We start from the raw sequence: 22300 nt of genomic DNA on the forward strand, positions 1-22300 counted from the left end.
AATCCAGAAATTAGGATAAATGGGAAAGACCGTCACATATAAAATGGAATAACTTTCAATCGTATTTAGATTTTTAAATTTCTGTTCAAAATCTTCAAGATGCAATCACTTTTACTTTATACTTTGAAATAAGGAGTATATTAAGAAGAAATTAGAAAGATCTATGGCAATTAGAAACTGATTAGCAAACACTGAATCTCAGGCTATAATGTTTCTAACTAAACCCTTTTTTTTTCTTACTAATCCTCACCCAAGGATATTTTTTCCATTGATTGGGGTTTTTTTAGAGAGAGTGAAAGGGGTGGAGGGGAGAGAGAGAGGAACATTAACGTAAGAGAGACACATTGATTGGCTGCTTCCCTCAGGCACCCTGAACCAAGGCAGGGATTGAAGCTGCAGCCCAGGTATAAGCCCTTGACCGGGAATTGAACCCGCTACCCTTCAGTGCAGGGGCTGACACTCTAACCACTGAACCACACCAGCCAGGGCTAAATACAACTTTTAGATTCAGCTGTGGACATGTCCTCTGCATCACTGCACTGTGATCTCCACCTTTCAAAATCCAGCTGATTCCCTCCCTGTTCCATTCCAATAAACACGGGTTTGATTACAATCCTTAGTAACACCACGCGCAGTGCACTTCCATGGTACATTCTTAGGGTCAAAGAGAATGATTAGATGGAGTTCCAAATCCATACTTTATTACTGCTATTTAGACATTTGCCAGCCAAGATCACGGGGAGGGTAATCTAATTACATATTTAGAAGTCCCTGCTGGAGGGCTCCTGTTGAAGAAGGGGCTGGACATTTCCTTAGACAGAATTAGCAGCAGTCTGCAATTTCCTTAGTGCTATTTGCATTAACCTCAGCATTACATTATTACGTTACTAACTTCTTTAGTAAGAAGACACTAGATTTAAATCAATCTCACTAATTGTTTCTTAACAAAATATTCTATCTCGGAATGTTTCATTTAGTTATAAACTATGTTTACTGCTCATTTCCATAAGAAAACCTTCTCCCTCCACCTCAATTTTACCATTTCTACATAAATTCAACATGCGTGTATCGAGCATTTATGTTCCACTTGTAATATTATGGGCACTAAGCAAACTATATATACTTTCGATGAATAGCCCACACAAGAAACATTGATTAAGTACTTTCATTTAACACTGCAATTCTTTTTTGAACATAAAATTGGCATTTTAAGACCTGAGCTGAAGTTAAATTACTTTATAGCTATACCCAATTCTCTGAAAGACTGTCCAAGCAAGAACCCAAATCTGTATAATGCAACAATTTAACATCTCAGGAATTTTTATATTAATTTTAAATCACTTTAATTAAATGTTATACGCATAAGAGTCTTAGGAGTTTTCAAGGCTATTAAATATCTGCTCAGTTGAAGTGTTTTCAAAACTCTGTCTATATTTTTCATGTACTGTTAAACCCTCATTGACCTTAATCTGAGAAAACGGCTGCATTCTTTCCCAGAAAAGTGAAGGCATTTTAACTTAGTAACTTAATTTTTGCTGGGGTAATCATTATGTGTGTAACAGGAGTACTTCAAGCAAAGAACAGTAACAGGAAGCTACAAATTGAGATAAGTAGAACCCAATGATTTTGTATAAATTAAGGGTGACTGGATCTCCACTAATAAAAAAATAAGATTGATACTCTCTATTAAAATGTTAATGCCTTGTCCATGCAAAGTGTTGATATTACATTTTTTCTAATTGTTCTTGTCTGCCTAATTTAGTGACTTTTCCTAGTATAACGTTACAATCAATTTAAAATTATTGATATGCTCACATAGGTTATGGTTGTATTAATTGGCCTAAAATGCACATCTTAATTCATTTAAATTTTTCAGAGGAAGGATAACACACTAAATGCCAATTAATAGAAAAATGGGTAAATAAATTGTGTTGTGCAGTGAAATACAATAAAAGGCGGAAATTAACAAAGCATAGTTACACACCAACATAGATAAATCTCATAAATATACTTTGGAACAAGTCAGACCACTTTTATGGTTCTATTTATGTAAAGTTCAGGAGTAGACACACCTAACCTATAATTGTACAAGCCAAGACAGCGGTTGTCCTTGGGAGATGGGCAATGATGCCTGACTAAGACGTAGTTCATTAGAAAGCTGAGTTGGGGCCTGTTTCTGAAAGACCCTAGAAGTATGGGAAGAGAGGAGAAGCAGAAGATTGTAAAAAAGAATTTAAGTGGAGTTTCAGGAAGATTAATGTGTAGTAAATATGAAACAAATCAGAGAAGGGAGGGTTTAGCTATATGTACACTAGAATAGTTCAGTTGATATAACAGCAGGTATTGAAGCAAAGGAATTTTGTATATGAAAGCCACAGGAGGCTCGGTTACTGAATATTTAAAAAAAAATTTAATTTTCACCCAAGGATATGTTTACTGATTTTTATGACTTTTAGAGAAAGAGGAAGAGAGAGAGGGAGAGAGAGAAACATAGATGTGAGAGAGACACATCTGATCGGTTGCCTCTTGTACGCGCCTGGACAGGGGACTCAACGGGCCATCTAACCACGTGCCCTGGCCAGGGATTGGAACTTGCATACATTTTGGTGTGTGGGACAATGCTCCAACCAATGGAGCCACCGGGCCAGGGCGGCTACTGAATATTTACATGAAAGAGGAGGCAGGAGACAGAGAAAGCTTCTGTTTAAGATCTGAGTCCAGGGAGAACAGGACAGTCCTGACAGACAGTGAGTTACAAAGCCTTCAATAGGACTTCTCTGAGAGGAGAAATAAATATTTAAATCATAAATACCTCTCTTTAAATGAATCTGCCTTTAGAATGAATCTGAAAACAAAACAAAAGTGAATTTTATCTTTTAACAAAGAAGGGTTTCAAACGCTTCCACATGATATTCAGTCTTTTCCAGTTCCTTTTTCTGTGTTCATAAATATCAACATTGCATTAGTTATTTATTAAGTCTGCCTCTGCTCTAGCCAGTCATCTCCCCAGAGATCATCTTAATAGCTCTAGTGCCTACTACAGTATAAAAACTCAATTAATGAAGATGTTGCCTAAGACAAAGGTCATTCTCTAGTTCTCTTAGCAAATGAGGGAGGTTACAACATATCCGGGGTCCTGACAGCTACCTTGAACCCTACATCATCCAGGGAAGAAGAAATATTTCCATCTCTCAAGTTCCCAATGGAGTCTTTAAAATAACCCCTGAGATACTTGAGAGACTTGCTCACTTCCTCCTTGTCTTCATCAGTTAAGTTCTTAAACAGTTCTCACAGAGACTAAAGTTTAAATATTTTTTTGCCATACAAATTCTCACCCTTACTCCAAATATGCCATGAATAATATAGAGGAAAAATGTTTTCTTATATTTTATACCTACCTAGCTTTCATTAATCAAAAAACACTAATTATTCTGTCTCCTTCAAATTTATTCAGTTCATGAGCTGACACTTCAGTTTACTGAACCCCTTAGTTGTTCTAGGAATTAATGATGACTATCTTACCGATCTTACCATTGCATTTGGAAAAGTAATTTTTAGGACTTTTACATCAAGTTAACGTCTGTGTTCCCACACAAGGAAAGGTGATGATGTAAGCATCCATTTCCAGTGAACTGAACTGCACAACCGTCATATTGCACAAGGTAATTGGATATATTTAAGGGATGTAATATTTAAATTTTAAAAGAGGAATAAGGGGGTGGGGGAGGTAGAAGAGGGTAAACGGGGGATAAATGGTGATGGGAGGAGACTTGACTTTGGGTAAGGAACACACAGTACAATATATAGATGATGTATGATAGAATTGTATGTACACTTGTAACCTATACAATTTTATTGACCAACGTGACTCCAATAAATTCAATACAAATTTTAAAAAATAAAATAAAATGCATTTCTCAATGAACTGGGAATTCATTCCATGACTTAAGTGCTGCCCTCCCCCCATACACCTTTTTTTTCCCTTCAGGCTTAAAAAATGTCCTGTCAAAATATATCTGCCTTTTCAAAAATTAACTACCTCTATTTTGTTTACATGTACTTGTGCAATACAAGGATGATAGTCTTCTAGCAAAGACATTTTGGTAGCGGTGAATTTAAATATTGTTTTTCAGCTGGGTTTCATCAAATGATAAATTTCTAAACCCCATAAGTGGTACTTAATGTACCATTGGTCTGGTAGCCTGACAAATGCAAGAGCTTGTCAAATAAGAAATAGCATATATAGTCTCCCTGGATTTTTGTATATCACCCCTCAGTTATCTAGGATCAGCATGACTTCACTGTGAGCTTTATATTTGGAACACATTCTTTAGCTGACACAGTAACATTTGGAAATTTGAAATCGAGGATTGGCAATATTTTTCCAAAGCTCCATCTTAAAAAAAATATCAACAGAGAAGATTGTTTCCTGTAGGCCATTTCTCTAGGGATCACCGTCAAAATCAAAGGGAAATACCTGGTCAGAGTAACTTATTCTTACAATTACATACTTCTAAATGATAGCCCTAGGCATAAATCTAGAGGCAATTTCACTTGTACTTCCAAAGACTTAACAATTAAACCTTTATTACCTATCTACATTTCTTTTTATTCATCAAATACCTATTGTACTCCTTCAACTATTAAAGCTCTTTCAAGTAATTAAGAATACATATATATCTCAGAGGTGTTCCCTCTTTGCCGCTTTGTTCTTTTCAAAAATTTTTAGTAGCAAATGCTTTTTTCTTAAACTAAATAGAAAATGAACTGTTTTAAAATGAATAAAACAGCAATTCCATCATCAAAATGCAATTTCTTTTTTAAATGTGATAAAAATACACAAAATGTAAAATTTATCATCTTAACCACTTTTAAGTGTACCATTCAGTAGTGTTAACTACATTCATGTTGCTGTGCAACCCCCTTCAGAACTCTTGCAAAACTGAAGCTCTATAACCATTACACAACTCCTTATTCCCCCACCACCAGCCGGTCTGTAAATTTGACTCTTCTAGTTTATCTTATATAAATGGAAACATATAATATTTGTCATTTTGTGACTGGCTTATTTCTCTTAGCATAATGTTCTCAACATTCTTCCATGTTGTAGCAGACCAAAAGCAATTCCTGCTAGCATTTGGTTTCACTTCCTTCTAGTCCTATTTATATACACTTTACATTTTTCAAACAAAGATTTTGCTTTCTCCTTTATTCCCTTAACCTAACAAGTATTGTCTTATGTTTTAAAAGTCTTGGGGGGCAGAATATGTTTTCTTAAAAAAAAAGTCTTGGTAGTATAATTATACATGAATTCACACATACTTTTATAGTACATGAGTTTGCCATTTTTGCCTATTAACTTTGTACCCAGCATGATTCTATGTCTTTCAATTGGGGAGATCAGTTTGCACATATGTAGCACAAATCCATTTTTGGCATATGCTTATGTATTAACTCATTTTATTCAAAAATGACGTGTGAACATATACTATGTGTCAGGCACCTGAAAGGTACTAGAACTACAAGGCTAGGAAATAGTATAAAACACATAGCTCCTGCTATCATTAGAGGGGAGACATATATAAATAATTATTTGAACAAATCTGAAAGTATAGTTATGGTAAAGGCTAAAGGCAAATTACTCTGCATCAACAGTAGAGGTGTAGTGATCACCAAGATCAGAGAAAACTCCCCCTTGGACTTGACTTGGTATTTTAAGAATGGGTAGGAATTAGTTAGATGAAAGGAATAAAGAAGAATATTTTAAGCAGAGGAAATCACATGTGCAAAGACTTTTGGTGAGAGGAAGTATATAATAGAAACCAAATAGCCTACATAGCAAAACAGCAGTAGTCGTAAAACAGTAAGAAAACAAAAACCAGTAATCATTACGATAACACCATGAGTCTGAATTTCAGATCTTCATAGCCAACTGACTTTTGACTCTCTCTCTCTATTTTCATCTAAAGTTAGCATTTTAATGGTCACCATTGTTAGGCTTGGGGTGGGGATATTTTGTGGAGCTTTTTTTTTTTTTGGATGTCTCAAAGACAGCTAAAACTCAACATGTCCCATAGTAAACCTTTGACCTTCCTCCCCACAAATCTAGTCCAAGTTTCTCCTAAAAACAGGCTGCAGGTGTTGAACTGTAGTTTGCTAAACCCTTATTTAGAAAAGTTATCACACTTTAAATTATTTGAGAAACCTGAGTTTATGCTAACATCTCGATCTACATTCCTAATCTATAGTTTTCAAAGTGTGGTTCTTAGACCAGCAGCTGGCCATCTTATTAGAAATGCAGCCTTTAAGATTCTTTCTTTGTCTTTAATGTTTGCCATCTTAATTATGATGTGTCTAGGTGTGGGTCTTTTGGGGTTCATCTTGATTTATATGTGGAATCTAATGAACAAAATAAACTGATGAAAGAAAAAGATCCAGAGACATTGAAGCATGCAACAGGCTAACATATTTCAGAGGGAGGGCGGGCAGGAAGAGATTAAGCAATGAATTTATATGCACACATGCCATAGCCCATGGTCGGACAATAGGGCAGGGTAGGCCTGGGGAGGGGGCAGGAACGGGTGGAGGGGGTCAATGGGGGGAAAGGGGGACATCTGTAATACTTTCAACAATAAAGATAAATTTAAAAAAAAGAAATGCAAATTTTCCAGACTTACTTGACACAGAAACTCTGGGAATGGAGCTCAGCAACCTGTGTTTTCACCTCTAGGTGATTCTGATATATGCTCAAACCCGAGACCCACTAAAGTAGAACAGTGGTTCTCAAACATCACTACATATTAGAATTATATGGAAGGTTTTTAAAAAGTTCTAATACCAGAACACTACCTAGAAAACTTAAATCAGTATCTGGGGACAAAGACCAGCAAATATTAAATTTGGAATGTTTTCAAGTGATTCTCATATACTGCCAACAATTAAGAGCCATTGATTTTACATGAATATCCTACACTCGGTTGAAGGTAATCAATTTTTCCTGATGTTTAAGTTAATTTCAATAACAATGCACATAAAGTAGTAATATCAGAGGAATTGAGCTTAAATGTAAATAGACTTATCCCAATTTATTATATGTAAAATTCATTGCAAGGGAAACAGTTTAGTCTAAATAAATAGATTACAGACAAGTTGAAACTAATCTAAAGGCCATTTTATAATTTGGTTTTGCTTTGTTTTTAATAAATGTTCTATAAATTCTTTCAAATTATGGCAACACTTGGGAGAAGAAACTTAAAAGGAATATTACCTCTTTAAGTCATTTGAAATTTATTAGGAGACAATTTCTCTTATCAAACTTAACCTTAAAAAATGGGATTGTAGAAGATATAAATTATATACTTTGGCCTAATTCATCACAAAATCACGCATGCACTTATATGGATATTGCCACAGAGTTTGACTTGACTTTTAAAAAATGCAGATGTGTAGTCATTATTTACAATTGCACAACTTACATAATTTAACTATACAATTCTATCATTCAAATTTACTGACACCTAATTAAATATAAACTCAGCAGTGGAGACTTATCATTCATTTACTAAAATTGACTGCTTAGGGAAAACCCTAAATGTTTCAATAGTAGTCATCTTTTTCCTTGAATTCGTGAAATGAAAATCTCAGCATATTTATAGCTATTAAGAGGCTGAATAGATGTTTTCCACATGGATCCAGTCATTTCACTCACTTGAGAAGCAAAACATTTTAACTTTTTTGTTTGGTGTTTTGATATTAACTAAAATAAGAGTTTCAATATAGGTCATGTTATTCAGAACATAGTACAAATACCTGGTAGTTTTTTTTGTTTTTTTTTTTTGTTTTTTTTTTTTTAGGGAAAATGTTAGAGACTTTGCTTGCCTTGATATTTTGTTATTTTTTTAATTACTATTTTCAGTTAGTAAGTATACCATTTACTGAAATGTTTGAGTTTATGAACTCTCTAGACTAGATCTATGCCATTTTAACTAGGATAAGTTTGGGCCTGATCTATCTAATATTTTTTCCATAGGAACAAAGATTATATAGGAACTGTTTCTTGCCCTGTAAGGATACTAGATACATTGTTAGGGAGAAAAATGCATATTAGGGGAGCATGAGAAGACCACAAATGGTGACTGACTTTAATGCAAATTAACTTGAGTCAACCACTCAGCAAAACATGTATGAAACCCTTGCCCATGTGGCTCAGTTGGCTGGGTGTCTTACCAGGCACCAAAAGATTGTGGGTTTGATCGTGGTCAGGGCACAAGCCCAGGTTGCAGGCTCAATCCCAGGTCGGGGGTGTGCAGGAGGCAGCTCTCCTTCTCCCCTCCTCTCTCTCTAAAAATCAATACATAGTTTTTAAAAAACATTAAAAAAATGGCTAACATTTATTAGAGCCTATCCCTTCCCTTCTAGGTACTTATTAACAATACTGTTATCAACCTCATCTTATAGATGAACCAACTGATATCTAGATAAATTGAGTGAACTCCCCAAGTAGATAGCTGGCAAACAGCATAAGAGCTGAAAACACAGGATACCGACAATCAGAAACTAAACTCTTCTACATCTATTGCTTCTCAAGGAAAATATTTCCCACAATGAACGGCAACAAGAAAAATGGGGGGGGAAAATGTATGAAACATTGAGAAACGAAGTGGGAATCTATACCTTCTTCAGAAAACCACAATTCTTGTGTGGCTGGGAAATAGCCTCCTTTTTATCAGTAGTTTCACCATGGATTTCAGGCCATATTTTCACAGTTAACAGGACAGCAGCTTCCTCCGCCTCTCTCCCGACTATGTAATATAGACCAGCAGCTGCAGGGTTCCAAAAAAGCATTCTTTTTTAATCTGACTCATAAAATACATGGTAATCTGCATGAAAATGAGCAGGACGGAATACGAACACTCTCAGGCAGAAGATGGCAGGCATAACTGAAAAAGCCCTCTAATGCAGTCTGAATTTAACATTTAATTTTCTTATTAGCTCCAGAAGGGCAGGCTGATTTTCCACAGGTGCAAGCAATATACATAATTAATGCCACCCCTCAAGTGTTCTAAAAAGATCACTGGCCAGCATTAACTGTATATGTGCTAAGCTGAAATTGGATCATACCTGACACTCAGTTTTAAGGTTACAGTTGTGAATGATGCGATTTATATATGCACTTGAAGACGTTATCATCTTTTTTTGCTTTTAAAAACAGCTTTAGAAAGTCAACATAGCATTCTCTTGGGGGAAAAGACAAAGCTCTCATTAATCCATGAACAGGAATCCTGCAGACTGGTAAAGCTGCAGTGAATGTGAATAAAATTGGGCTGAATAACAACATTTAAAACAAAACAGAAAGATCTACAATTTATTTGCCATTGCTGAGCATTGAATGCACAGTTAAATTGCAGTTATTTGGAACATGGGGTCTTTTCAAAAACAATTGTTTGGCATCAAAACCATTTCCAGACTTGAATTAGGTGCATTGAAGATATTTTGGGTTTTTTTTTTGCTTTGTTTTGTTTTGTTTTTTATATGAAGAAAGGATTCAAGCCACAGTTGTTCAGAGGGCAAAAGGGCTCCTAACTGCCAAGTTCAATTTCCAACATTGTTGTAAACAGAACAAAAGAGACCCAACTGGAATTTCACCTGACTTTTAGTCACCTTGTAGAAGACCTCTTTACAGCTTTGAGCATTATATGATTTCTTTGTTCTTGTTATTTTCTCCATATTATTTCATAAATTCCAACTTCTTTTGCAGGAAGCTGCTTTGCCAATATTCAGTAGAAAATAGACCTGATTCCAGGAGATTGATCTGAAATCAATACAGACCCAAGTGTAGGTTTTGTTTTTTCCTGATTATTTTGAAAAAGAGCTCTCTTTTGTTCAAATGGTTTTCTAAAAGGAGCCATTGTGATTGGCTAGGTCATTGGTAAATGAAACCTTGTAAATTCCTCATATTCCTACAACTACCCCTTTGCAGATAAAATTATGATGATGATATTACTGACCGTCCAGTTGGGAATAGTTTTCTATTACTGGGAACAGATTAGTATTGTTCCAGCTAAATGTGAACAAGAGAAAATAATTACAAAATGGCTGATTGGAGCATGATAAATTCTGTAACTGCAAAATAAGGAAAAATAAATTGAACCACATGAGGATCAAAGCCATAGTTTTTGTTTTGTTGTTGTTTTTTTCACATCTGGATCATCTGTGCAACTAAAGTGGTCAGTTACAAATAACCACTAAAAATGACAAATTCTATTTATGTCAGGTCTTTACTTCAATGATGTTATTTACATCACTTCCATAATTTCTTCACTTATTTGTAATAAGATAACTGTCATATGTGTTGATCCTTTTGCAAGATATTCATTGATTTATGTGTTCATTAAAAATTATTTATTAAGACATTTCTTATGTGCCAGAAACTGTTCTATATGCTAGCGACAGAGAAATTAGCAACACAGTAATAAGTAATAGCTAAACAGAAAATGAAACAGGTTATGGAAAATACAGAGTAATGTGGTTGAGGCTATTTCAGGGAAATCGTTTCTGAAGAAGTCACCTGACTATAATGATCTTTTGTAGAAAACATTTTCCAGATAGAGGAAACAGGAAGTTTAAAGTTCCAGGCATGGGGACAAGCTCATATATTTGGGGGAATTAAAAGGACAGAATGCCTAAGATATAGTGAGAGAGAGAGTAGAAAGACAGAAGATTAGGTTGTACAGGTTTTCTTGGGCAAGACCTCATATAACATCGTATACTTTGGAAAGAAGTTTAGATTGCAACCTAAAAGCAGTGGGAGGGCACTTAGGGGTGTCGTGTGCTATGGTTTATACACTGAAAACATCACTCTGGTTGCTGCTAAAGAACAGACCTTGGGGTGAGGAGGCGAGTATGAAAACAATGACCCCACTGAGAAGGCAAATCAAGTATGGGCTTTCTTCTCATTCTATCTTTTCAATGAAGTGAAAGAAAACTTGGGTTTACTTGTGGGTCGTTGGAGGCATAAGGTGAGAGAAAAAGTATGAAGCAGTCATTTGGGAAATGGGGAGGGTGAACTAACCAAGGAATTTTAATAGATATCCAATCCATGCTGAGGGGTTTTAAGAACAGAGGTGGTAAAATGAAAGCGATTTGGGTCAATGCGTTAGTAGTGGAGCTCACTCAGTGGTGGAGCAAACCAGGAAAAGAAACAACAGAAAATTGAGTCGAAGCTGATAAAAGAGCTTGAGTCAATAATTTAAGAGCTATTTTTTTGAAAGAAATTCTGTTTCTTGAATTATTAAGCCTTTTCTATTTCCTCTTTCTTCTGTTCTTCTACATACTAGGTGACATCAGAGTGTAGGGCTAAGCCTTACCTGGCCATGTGGAGAAGGGGTGAGGTGAGGCGCCACCTCTATTCTGTGTTGGGCTGGTGGTCACTGAGGGGCCACCTGTCTTTCTGAGTGTTTTGATGATACTCACATCTGAATACTTCTGAGTAACTGGTAAAATACTACTCATTCTTGGCGGTCTATTTGCTTTCATGCCAGACATCTAATAGTCCACTGTTCCTCTCAGCAACTCAGCGCTCTCTCACTGGGGTTCATGGAGACACAGGAAGAGCCTCTCTGTCAGTCTCATGGTCTAGAGAGCCCATTTACCAAGCTGCCTCCCACAAAAATCTCAACTCCATAGCTTCTGAGACATCTGTGTCATGATCCATATCCAAGGGCTGGAGTCTCCCAGGGGATGCAGGGTCCTCACATTAGGTCTGAAAAAGCAGGCAACGATCTCCAGTTGACTTTGACTCATCTCTATCTATGTGAACACTTCCAAGCACCTCTCTGCCAGAGTGCAGCCTGAGGGAACAGTGACGGTGGTGAGGGTTAGAGCCGGTGGCAAGAACACGGGCACTTTACTAACCTTCTTCATCCTGGCCTAATGTAAAACTCAATCATGTAGTCCACCAGGCTGGTCCCTTAAAATTTTAGTGTAATTACAAAATTTTAGAAGCATTTTTTTCCTCCTAAAAAAAGCAAGCAAAAAAAGTGATTTTCAAAACACTGATTAAAGGTATTTAGAGACTACTTTGAACTCTGAGCTGGTCAGTAGCCTTTTTTCCCGTGGAACGTAAGCTTAGAGATGGAAATATACAAGAAACCACAATTTCAGTAGGGACTAAAAACATATTGCTAATTTTTTTAACCCCTAAATGCTATTTTTCTTGTTGAGATATACAAATTTAGGCCCTCCCCACATAAGTGGTACAATGCGAAGGAAACTGAGAAAGAGCTTGTATTTGTCTCACCAGTGTTTTTTGTTTTTTTTTTTGGTTTGTTTGTTTGTTTTGGCTTACTGGGCAAAGAATGCTTATTTAATTACTGCTGATAAATATGTATTTTAAATTTACATACTTGTGTCCAAAACATAAATAAGAAGAACTGAGTATTTTATAAATAAGACACAGGGTTAAATACATATTTTTTAAAAAAGCTTAATAATTCAGCATGAAATGAGAGAACATGCAGTATAGCCACCTGGACTTCTGGATGAGTCTACATTTCATCACCAGCCCTGTAGATGATTAGCTCTGTAAATTTCAGCAAGTTGCTTCACTTTTCTTGACAATAGTTTGGACATCTCTCAGAACATAGTGTGTGGTTGTACAAATTAAAGGAGATACATGGAATTTGCCTCTAGTGTTGCTATTGTTGTCATTATTATTAATTTATTATAATTTAAAAGAACTTATGGACTATCAAAGACTTTGCAATTTAATAATGTAAATAAAACACACATTTAGTCAACAGATGAGTCTTGAATAAAATACCCATTATATGAGATATAAGAGTCAATGGGGGGAAAGTTCAAGACTCTCTCATAGATACATTACAAGATATAGTCTGACCAGAGACACAACCATAATAAACAATTTCGATGTGTTTACATAGAACTAGTAAAAACATTTCAAGGAGGATTATTAACGAATTCAAATTGGTAAGGTTGCTTGATGTACTTTTCCTCACAAGAGGAAGAAGAATATGAAAGACAAAACCTTCCCTCCCCTGGCAACATGTGAACTCCCTGCCCCACTTGTAGCCCATTTGGTCCCTTAAATAGGAAGTGAGGGAGCTGCTGCTTTCAGGCAAGTGCACCTTGGCCAGAAGTTTTACAGCTTAATTACCATTATGTATGAGGGCTGTCATTTCGTGGCATGCCGTTAGTGACTCTCCTGCCTCATTATTGTTGACCCCAATCCTCTCTGACTTGGACCTTTATAAATATGCCCACCAGCTCAAAAGCTTTCTAACAAATGTCTCCTTCCTGAATTCACTTAGCTTTCATTTTCGTATTCAGCTATGTACTGGAACATACGCGTGTTCCATGGGAATCTTTACTATTATCTTTTTGTTACCCTTATATAGAATGTTATCTTTTAATGATCTTTGTTTTTCGGGGTATATGAATAAAAGTTGAATACCTAGAGTGATACAAATATATATTTTATTCAATGGGCTTTATTGGAACATTATTAATTTCTTTATAATCTACATATGATCTAAATATCATCTGAATTCTCTGAATTAGTATTTTACCTATAATTTTCCAGTTAAGAAGAGATCATGCTATAGAACATCTCAGTTTTGTTTGGTTCCATTTTGATTTAAGGTCTTTCTTTGTCTCTACAAGGGTTGCAAACATAATTAATTTATGAGCACTAGTCTTGGGGTTTGATTATTTTAAAGCAGATCAGCAATATGTCTGCGCTGAAACCACAGCTGCTGTAGTTATGCATTTGCATCTGGACTCATTGTTTCATCTAAACCAAATTTGCTGCACCATCAGGCTCAATTGAAATCTCAGTTCTGTGGGTGTTGGCACTCAAACTTGTCACTTGAATAATCTAAACATAACTTTAAAAAAAAAGAGGACTTCCCTGCCGGTGTGGCTCAGTGGCTGAGTGTCCACCCATGAACCAAGAGGTCCCCAGTTCGATTCCCCATCAGGGCACAGGCCTGTATTGCAGGTTTGATCCCCAGTAAAGGGCATGCAGGAGGCACCCTCTTTCTTCCTCTCTCTCTAAAATCAACTAAGTAAAACCATATTTACAAATAAAAAGAGGACAGAACTCTTTTATGCTTTTCTATATAACCCACAATAAGGTAAATATGTAATTTAAATATTATCCTATGACAAGTGTAAATATGCTCTTGTTCATTTCTTTAAGTTAAACATAGAATTGCAAACGTTATTATCTTTTCCAAGCTCAATTTTACTATAATGTTATGTTTTCAGAGAACTTCAGCCTTAAATTGTTTTCTTTTTGCATGGGCTACTGTATTTCTATATTTGCATTCTACATATTGAGTTAGACAAAAAATTGTATTTTAAAATTGTGAAAATTCAATACACTAACAGATGTTCTCAAATATATGGAGTAAAGAGATATAGGTTACAGAAAAGGCACATACAAATACACACACACACACCACTCATATTCTCCTAGTACAACAGTAGATCAAATTATTAGATATGTCAAATCACCCCACTCTTTAACTTAATAGAATTTCCAATATGTTATGTTCAGCAAAGAGCAAAGTAAGACTATCATATCTGTTCTTAACCAAAAATCAGGAAGTATTACTGGATTTATTTGTGCAGGCCACATTTCAATAAAAATATTGACACATTAAAATATTATTGACACACTGGAGCACAATTGGAAGAGACCAGTCAGGGCAAGGAGCTGATGGGAAGAGTAGAGACCTGAGCATTGTTTTCCAGGAAAACAGAAGACTCACTAGGGACTTGGTAGCTGCCTTAGTATATTTGAAGCGTTATTTTGTGATAAAGTGATTTATTTGGTTTTATCTGACCTCTGAATGAAAATCTAGAACTGTTAAGCATTAGAATAAGGCAGACTTGAGGTAAAAATAATAAATGCCTTTACAAACAATGAGAACTATCTGATAATGCAATGTGCAAAACTCAATGAGTTCCTTGTCACTGGTAACATTCAAATTTGGACTTTAAGAGATGTTATGGAGTATATACACACATCTTCATGGAAAGTTGGCCTAGATGTTACTTAATATTTCATGTGTCCCTGAGGTTTGCTTCTTTAGAATGGTGTCATTTAGCCTGTTTTGTAACAGCCTAAAATAATTCAGCTAAGTTGAGTGGTCTTATTATTTTTTCCCAAAGATATTTAATGACCAATTATCTCATTTAATCTGGAATTGACCAAGTATTTAGGCATTCTTCTAGTGTAAGTATTAATAGTGCTCATTTTCACTTTAAATATTGTCACAGTTTGAACAACAACAAAAATCATGTTTTCTTATAAACAGCTGACTAAATAATCTTCAGTTCTACTGTAGATTTGTAATTTAACCTCAAAGACAAGGGAAGTAAAAGCAAAAATAAATGAATGTGACTATATCAAACCAAAAAGCTTTTGCACAGCAAAAAACCCCAAATGCATCAAACAAATGGAAGAAGATATTTGCAAACAACTCCTCCAAGAAGGGGTTAATATTCAAATTATACTAAAAAACTCATTCAACTCAACAACAACAAAAGCAAACAATCCAATTAAAAAATAGCAGAGGACCTGAATAGACACTTGTACCAAGAAGGCATACAAAAGGCCAACAGACATAAAAAGATGCTCAACTACTTCATTAGCTATTAGGTTTAGGCAAATCAAAACTACACTGAAATAAACTTACCTTAAGAAAAATAAAACAAAACAATGAAATTATGTGTTTAAAAGTATAAATGTGGAAAATAAATGCATTAAAGAGGTGAAGAGAAATAAACATACAGAAGCAAATTTAGGAAAATGGGGTTCAATGGAAGGTAAGGCACAAGAGAATTTTGAAAAAAGATATCAAAAGACTTCAATTCTGGAATGAGATTATCTTATTTTCATCTGACCAATCTATTTTCTTTTTCATTGAATTTATGGGGGTGACATTGGTTAATAAAATTATATAGATTTCAGGTGTACAGTTCTATAATGCATCACCTGTATATGGTATTGATTGTTCATCGTTGCAAGTCAAGTCTCCTCCCATCACCATTCACTCAACAGACTTAATAACATCTTACTGTGTGCAAGGAATTGTGAAGTCTTGGTGACTTAGCATTAGGCAAGACAAATACAGTGCCTGCTCTTTTGGAGGCTGCATTTTGGCCAAGGTGGTAGATACACAACTGATTCTAGCCTCTTATCCACAATAGTAACATACGATACAACGTAGAAATTGAGGTTGTTAGATAATGAATGCTAAGTGTTATAATGGAGGGCTAGTAACCCAGTATGGTTTCTCATTTAAGACTTCTTTGACATGTAACAATTAAACGAGGCTTTGAGGTCTGAAAAAGAACGAATTTGGCAAAATACACCGCGGGGAGACTTCATTAAAAGAACTAAAAATTGCCAGTGTGGATAGAGCGCAAAGAACAAGAGGAAGAGCGGCCTGAGATGAGGGAGTAAGATTTGGGACTCAGCTTTACTGTAATGAAAAGTCATGTTTAAACAGGGAGTGAGACTCAGTGACGCCTTTATACCCGTCGCTCTGGCTATAGTTTGTGGGGTACAAGGGTAGGAAGCAAGCAGGAGAAAAGGTGACTGCAGAAAAGATCAGCTAAAATATCACGACGGCATTCCAGTCAAGAGAATGAGGCAATCTGGCCGAGGACAGCAGCGGTAAAAATAAAGTAAATGTACCACCTTTGAGAGAAAGAAAAGAGACAAGGAGAAATTACAGTTGCTGGAAAGAGTAGCGATAAGTCTGGAAATAGGTTTCTGGAGAGGCAGAGGGAGACAGGCAGCCGAGCTTTGAAATATATAGGTAAGAAATATGGGTGGGTGATTAGGTGTTTTATATAAGAATTGTCCACTTTACAGAATGAATTACAATGTATTTTTCTCTTCTAGAGACTGTTATTACGTTCAAAAAGGGGCAGCATTTACAGACATTCCCATGTGAGGCCCGCCCCTCTCTCGTTCCCTGTCCCTGCACCTTAGCGGAGGTTTGGAGGGCAGTGAACAGCTCATTGAGACCCAAGAACCATTTCTTACTTCACATGAATTATCACTATAGGGCTCCAACTGAGATGCTGACCTGAAATTGCTCTGGCTTTTGAGTCCCCACTCGATTATATCTTTAAATGATATGGTTCTAGGGCCAGTACTTAGAAAAGGAAATTGAACACATATTTGAAAGAGGCTGGTGCAGAGAGGGAGAGCAGAGAGTGCTTGATGAGAGAAAAATAAATAACAGTGATAATAACGTATACAGGCATCATCAGCTGTATAAACCACAATTTCAGGGGACTCTCGGTGACCAAGTCTAACAGGAAAAATGTAAAGGAAAATAGCAAAAACTTGGTTCATATCTAGCAGTTGAAACTGATCGGGCAGAGGAAACAAAACAGATTAAGTCAAGTAAACAAATAAAACGGCATCCACATTATAAACTCCCCTTAGCAGGATCCCCAGAATGGCGATAGCCCCTCCAGGACCTCCAATAATAAAGGGAAATGCGAGTGGAAAGTCAAAATTAGAGAGTGGAAACGGAGGAGGTCTTCATTAACTTTAGTTAAAATAGTTTACAACAGTTAATGTTAAAAGGGAAATGCGACCACGTGAATACATTTCTGGGATGCCAGGGCCCTCCTAGGGCCTTTAAGGAATCCATGCCACTGAGGGTGCCTGACGCCTAAGCCCCCTCATCTTTCCGATGAAGCCCCCTCTGCTTCTAGGTGCTTTCTTTACAGGTTTGCCCTTAGCATTTAGGCTGAGTGATTCTCCCTTGTGTGAAACGGAATGGTGATTTTCAGGGCTCTTATTATCCTGGACCCTTTTGAAATGAAATACCAGCAGCACCCACGTCCAGTCATATCTCATCAAAACATGCCCTTGTTCTTTCCAAATGCAGCCTAGGGGAGGGACCGTACCATCCCCAGGATGTTAACCACTTGTCTATCAGTAGCTTGAGTAGCTGTTCTTTTAAAGAACTTTGGTGCATTTTTAAGAGGCTACACTTTCAGCATTATGGGGGTGGGGGGGGGGAAGATACACATACAAAAACAAAGTTAAATAAAATCTCTATAATGCTAAATTTGAATTGGAAATTCCAATATACACACACACACACACACACACACACACACACAGCTATACCACTGAAAAGGCCTAGATGTGTTAACAATACAATAGCAATGAACCCACTTAGGATACAAATTGTAGTCTCAAAAACCAGTGCTATTCAGAGAAATGGCAGATTCCTTGTTCAGGCACCTTGTTACTCCAGAAAGCAAGTGAGCTATGCAAGGCTAATGGGAATCATGTCAAGGGAACACAAGAGCCAAAGCTAAAGCTAAGGAGCTTCCTAGTGGCCAAAGATGGGACAATTTGAATATCCAAAAAATTATTGAAATTAGAGAGCTAAAGTAGTAATACCTCAATTCTGTATAACAATGGCTCCTTTAAAAATAATTATTGCAATTGACTCATTCACATTGCATACATAAAATCACATGTTCAAAATGATACTCAGAAAAAAAAAAAAAAGCAGGGGTTGAGGGAGGAATGTAAGCCATTCAATTTTAAAGGATAGTTTTGTGATAACAGAAAAGTTGAATAAAGATTTGCCGATGTGGTGAAATGTGTGTGATGTGTTACCCACTTCTTTAAGGCCCCCCTTCTTCTTACCATCTTTCTGTTAGGCCCTACCAGACACGTTACCATTGATCTTTCCAAGCTCATCCTTTTTGTTCCTACGTTTCAGCCCCAGAGAGTTCTTCGCATTTCTGTGAACTGCTCACGTCATTCTTGCTTCGTGATCTTCACAAATGCCATCCTTCCCTCCCTGCTAACACCCACACATGACACGGGACTCAACAACAACACTGCAGCAAGGTCTTCTGCTCACTTCCAAAAGTTACGTTGTCAGCTACACTTTTTCATAGCATAGTTTTGCTTCATAGTACTTATTCCATGGTGTAGCTATACATTTGTTCTGCATTTATTTCCAAGAATTTGTCATGTCCCCTGAAGTCTCATGGTGGGGCGCTGTCTCTTTCATCCTCTGTTACATCACTAGAACCCAGGACAGTGCCTGACACATGAAAGGTGCCCAACAAATATTTTCAGAGTGAAGAAACAAAACGCAATTTTAAATTTAAGGACAAAGGTCATAAAACATACTTAAAAGTGATGTACAATTAAAGACACATGATTCATACAAAATGCTTTTGGAGATTAATGGATTCAGCTCCTGTGCATCATTGTACCCTAAATATTATGTTACCATCACCACAAAAAGATCAGGTCTGGTATGTGGACATACTTTTCTAAATTCTATTGTTGCCCTAGCCAGGCTGGCTCAGTGGTTAGAGTGTTGCCTGAGGACTGAAGGGTCCTGGGTTCAATTCTGGCCAAGGACACGAACCTTGGTTGCAGGTTTGATCCCTGGCCCGGTAAGGGTGTGTGTGGGAGGCAACCAATGGATGTGTCTCTCTCACAATGATGTTTCTCTCTCTCCCACTCTCTCTGAAAAAGCAATGGAAAAAATATTTTCCGGTGAGGGTTTAAATAATAATAATAATAATAATAATAATAATAATAATAATATAATAATAATAAATCTGATTGCTAAGTTTTAATATAAAGGCTTCAATAAGAATTTTAAAAACAATATTTTAGAGATACAACATTTGATATTCAATTTTGAACCTGCATAAATTTCTTCCCTTCCCTATTTCTTTACAGACTAAACACCAACATCAAATTATGTGACAAAATTTATTTCTAAACATACTTATCTAAACTCACCAGAAATTTAAATAAATAGAAATGAAAGAGGCCTCTTAGCTCCAGTCAAGAATGGACTGAAGACTCCTACAAACACTCTTTATTTTCCTTTCATTAAACAGGATTTTGTGAACGCAGCTTCAGTTGGGGCAAAGAATCATTTTTTTGTTTCACAAAACTGGGCCTCACTTGGCAGACCTTTTTGTTGTGGGGGATGAGTAACTGCTAGTTTGTCTATTTTTGAAAATTCTGATTTACAGTGTTTTCTCCAGGTTGGATACTTACAGAAGGATTAAGGGTGATGGAGGATATAGACTACCCGAATAACATATCATGAAAAAATAATTAAGAGTAATAGAGGAGGGAAGAGAAAATCAGAGAGGAACTCCTGTCCTGCAAATAATTGTTGCCTTTTCACTTTTAAAAGCTATTTGGGAAGCCCAAGATGGAGATGTAAGAAGACTAAATTCACCACCTCCCATGGACATACCTAATATACACCTACATATAGAGAAATTTATATTATAAATTGAATATATAAAAATTTGATGAATAATATGAATAAATTGAATATATATAAATATATATATAATTGTATATATTCATTCACCAGTTAATGGGCATGTTGTCATTTCCAGCAGGGGACGATTATGAATAATGCATGCTCCTTAGAACAATCATTAAAATGCTTATGTGTGGACACACACTTTCTTTTGGTATTTTCTAAGAGTGGAATATATGGGACATACTCTCAATGTATTTAACTTTAAAATACAACCATACTTTTATCCAAAATGACTGTATTTTAAATAAGTGTATTATGAATGTAGTGCTGTATGTATAAAGTAATGTTGGCTTTTCAAAATGAGCTAGGGATTATTCCCTCTTTCCTTATTTTCTGCAAGAGATTTTGTAGCATTGATATTATTTCTTCCTTAAATATTTGGTAGAATTTGCTAGTGAAATCGTCTGAACTTAGAATTTTCTGTATTGGTGGGGTTAGCTACACATTCAATTACTTACACATCTCTATCTATATGTGTGTGTGTGTGTATGTATGTGTGTTATATGCAGATATTATATATATCATCTATATAATCTCTCTCCAAGTAGCTCTTTATGTATGTGTTTGTGTATTATCACCAGTTATGTGATAGTTTTCTCTATCCCTCCCACCCTTCCTCTTTTTCTTTCTCTCCTCCTTTCCTTTCTGTCTCTCATTATTCAGATATTCTATTTCGTCTTTAGTGAGTTTTTGATAGTTCATGTCTTTTAAGGATTTAATTTCACTTAAGTATTTGAATTTATAAATGTAGGGCTTTTCATAGCATTCTTTTATTCTTTTAATGCCTGCAACTTCAGCTTTGATGTCCCCCTTCTGCTCTAGTCTTTATCACGTACTTCTTTCTACTTCTTTTTCTGTGGTTCCTTTTTTCCATTCAATTTCTAAAGTAAAAGCTTTCATTACTGGCTTTAGATCTTTTGTTGTTGTTGTAATAGAAGCCTTTAATGCTATAAATTTCACTATAAGCATTACTTTGACCCATCCCATCAATTTGATATTTTATATTTTCTGGTTTTGCTCTGTTCAAATTATTTTAAAATTTCCTCTTCCTCTTTGTTATTTAGAAATGTTTTATTAAATTTCCAAGTATCTGGGGATTTCCAGATGTGATTCTTTTATGGATTTTTCAGTTATTTCCATTACAGTTTGAGAACATACTTTAATTTCTAGTCATATCAGTTTGTTAAGATTTGTTTTATCTCCTGTAATGTGCACTTCAGAAGATGTGTATTCTGGTTGTTGACTGTAATTCTATAACTGTAAAGTAGGTAAAGTTGACAGGTTTTTTTCAGATCACCTAGACTATTTTTCTGCCTAATTATTCTGTCAATTATTGAAAGAGAGATGGTGATGTCTCTTAATATAATTATGGATTTGTCTATTTCTGCTTTCATATCAATCAGTTTTTGTCACATGTATTTTTAAGCTCTATTGTTAGGAGTTTGCACATTTAAGATTTTTATATCTTCTTGGATAATTGTGCTCTTTATCATTACGTAATATCTCATCTCTGATAATCTTCCTTGTTCTGAAATCTACTTCGTCCGACATTGATATAGCTATTCCATTTTTTGACTAGTGTCTACATAGTATATCTTTTCTCATTCTTGGACTTTTTTAAAATAAATATTTCTTCTGGAATGGCTTGAGTTTTCAATAGAGTTGCAAAGATAATATAAATAGTTCCCATATATCTCTCTTCCAATTCCATTGATGCTCACATGTTACATTACCATGGTTCACTTTTTAAAACTTAGACAGCAACATTCATTACTTTTCCAGTAAAATTACATCTTTGGCCCAGGACTGCATCCAGAATACCACATTTATCTAGTCACCACGTCTCCTTAGTCTCTTGTGATCTGTGACAATTTCTTAGTCTTTCCTTTTCCCATGTAATTGCCAGTTTTGATGAGTCC

This window comes from Miniopterus schreibersii, assembly GCF_964146895.1.
Source record: "Miniopterus schreibersii genome assembly, chromosome: 13".
Taxonomy (NCBI): domain Eukaryota; kingdom Metazoa; phylum Chordata; class Mammalia; order Chiroptera; family Miniopteridae; genus Miniopterus; species Miniopterus schreibersii.